This window comes from Etheostoma cragini, chromosome 5, assembly GCF_013103735.1.
Source record: "Etheostoma cragini isolate CJK2018 chromosome 5, CSU_Ecrag_1.0, whole genome shotgun sequence".
NCBI lineage: Eukaryota > Metazoa > Chordata > Actinopteri > Perciformes > Percidae > Etheostoma > Etheostoma cragini.
Window position 1 is genome coordinate 30812394 of NC_048411.1, and position 3027 is coordinate 30815420.

The 3027-nt window shown below is 34.6% G+C and overlaps 1 protein-coding gene across 1 annotated transcript in view; it reads left to right on the forward strand.

Moving 5' to 3' along the window:
• Positions 1-3027, forward strand: part of LOC117945075 (dihydropyrimidinase-related protein 2-like) — a 20735-nt gene that overhangs the window by 2291 nt on the left and 15417 nt on the right. The gene's annotated exons all lie outside the window — the stretch shown is intronic.

Genomic DNA, 3027 nt, shown 5'->3' on the forward strand with positions numbered 1-3027 from the left:
AGAGTGGTGATTGTTGGAACAGTGGAAAGATGAACCAAGACGGCTTTTAGTAGTTTTATTTAGTTTCTGTCCACTTTGGATGAAGTGTGATTTACAATGAAAAAAGTAGTGATTATTTACATTGAGTCTGGTGGAGATATGCTGCTCTATACATGCTAATTGTAGTGATTATTTACATGGAGTCTGGTTGGTTTGGTGATGGTGATTTCTTTTTCATGTTAAACTAAAAGGATCTTCCTCTTTAACTAAAAGGTCTATCTCTGTAGGGATCCATCCCATAATGTTGTCAGACACGTAGAATAATAATCTGAGTCTGTCAACCACTCAACGTTTAATTGACGCTGACTGATGGTTTTTGCCCGTTAGTGTTACATTGCAGCTTGTTTCTTACTTAATACTGGACTCATTTCAAAAATCACTTAGACACAACAACATGGGAAAATAGGGTCCAGGTCGATAAAAACAACAACAACAATATCACACTATACTCCATATTATATCACTCTTATAACACTGCGGCAGTTTGTAGCCGGCAACGTGTGTTTGCTGTCGCACCGGTGGCAGAAACCACCACAGAAGAAGAAGTATTTCCAGGGTTCCCATTTAAGATTGTGACCAGACTTTTATGTAGATTACACTGTGCAATCATTGTGTACATTGTGTGTAGAACTAGAACAGCTAGATAAGCATTTCCTGAAGCAAGTGACTCCTGTATATTGATGCCGATTGGATGACTGGATGATTCTTCTGTGTCTCTGTTTGTGAATGAACGGCAGTCACATTGTAGAATCAAATGAAAAATCATTCCCATAATGTACAATGTTGGTTTAAAAGCTTTGCATTCAGGCTTTAAATGCATTAAGTACTCAAGTGTGCAATACAGAACCTTTTGTATGAAGTACGTACAGCGGCTGAGATATACACACAGACGAGATATAGAGCTGCATAGACTTTAATGCTTTAGTTAAGTCAGAACTAATAAAAAGTCATATCGTCATAATTTGTGGTCTCTTGAACGGATTAATTAATAATCAGTAATGAGCATTGTAAACATATGGATAGACCTCCAACCAATCAGAGCGAATCAATTACATTTTATTTATAGTATCAAAACAGAAGGTCTAGACCGCTCTATAATTTACAGAAAGAGCAGGTAGGTATATATATATGTATATGTGTATATATATATATACTGAACTGATATATTTATATATATTTTCTGTATATACATACTGTATATATGTACTTATGTACTTATATATACAGTATCGCTTTTTCAGTTTTCACCCTTATTTCAACTTCTTTTATTTTGGATATAAAAAACGTTGAAGACGGGTCAAATTTGACAATTTTTTTAATGAAGTTTGTGTAATTCTTTTGACGTTTTTAGACACTATTTTCAATTTAAAAAATGTCAATGTCTCTCGCTATATATCAGTATATATCGGTATATATCAGTATATATCAGTATATATCAGTATATATCAGTATATATCGCTATATATCAGTATATATCGGTATATATCAGTATATATCAGTATATATCGGTATATATCAGAATACATCAGTATATATCTGTGTACATCAGTATTTATCAGTATATATCAGTATATATCAGTATACATCAGTATATATCTGTATATATCAGTATATATCGGTATATATCAGTATATATCAGTATATATCGGTATATATCAGTATATATCAGTATATATCAGTATATATCAGAATACATCAGTATATATCAGTATATATTAGTATATATCAGTATATATCAGTATATATCAGTATATATCAGTATATATCGCTATATATCAGTATATATCGGTATATATCAGTATATATCAGTATATATCGGTATATATCAGTATATATCGGTATATATCAGAATACATCAGTATATATCTGTGTACATCAGTATTTATCAGTATTTATCAGTATATGTCAGTATATATCGGTATATATCGGTATATATCGGTATACATCAGTATATATCAGTATACATCAGTATATATCGGAATATATCTGTATACATCAGTATTCATCAGTATATATCTGTATACATCTGTATACATCAGTATTTATCAGTATATGTCAGTATATATCGGTATATATCGGTATATATCTGTATACATCAGTATTTATCAGTATATATCTGTATATATCTGTATATATCTGTATACATAAGTATATATCAGTATATATCGGTGTATATCAGTATACATAAGTATATATCGGTATATATCAGTATATATCAGTATATATCGGTATATATCAGTATATACCGGTGTATATCAGTATACATAAGTATATATCGGTATATATCAGTATATATCAGTATATATCGGTATTAACTCATCAAAGAAACATGGAGCTACAGAGGTGCAGGGCGGGGCAGTGCGCATGCGCGGTACCTCTTTGTGGCCCTTGTCTTCTTGGTGCTTTGCCTGGTCTTCAGGACCTTCTCTAGCAGTAAATACAGGGATAGCCCAGTTAGACAGAGACATAACCACTCGCTGTGAGTAGTATTTGTTAGTCTGTGGTGTGCGGACATTACTTCTTATCGACAGACAGTCAGAGAGGCGCGAACCGCCGCGAGAGAGCATCCATTCATCCATTCATCCTTTCATCGGCAGCTAACGTTAGCTTAGAGAGGCAGCGGACAGACGGAGCAACGGTTTTCTTTCCAAAATGTCGGGGTACCAAGGCAAGAAGAACATCCCGCGGATTACTGTGAGTATCGTCTCGTTACTTTAAGAGATATTACTTGTATCCTTCGCTTGTGGTGTGTGTTTCCCCCGTAACGGACTGTCAGGATTAGCATAGGAAAGCTAGCCAATGCTAGCTGACGTCTCCATTCATTTTCACTGACAGCAGGTGTATATATATATATATGTGTGTGTGTGTGTGTGTGTGTGTGTGTGTGTGGTTGTGCGTGTGCGTGTGTTTGTGTGGTTGTAGTTGTGTGTGTGTGTTGCGGGTGTTTGTGGTGTTGTGATTGTGTGTGTGTGTGGTGTGCAGTGTGTG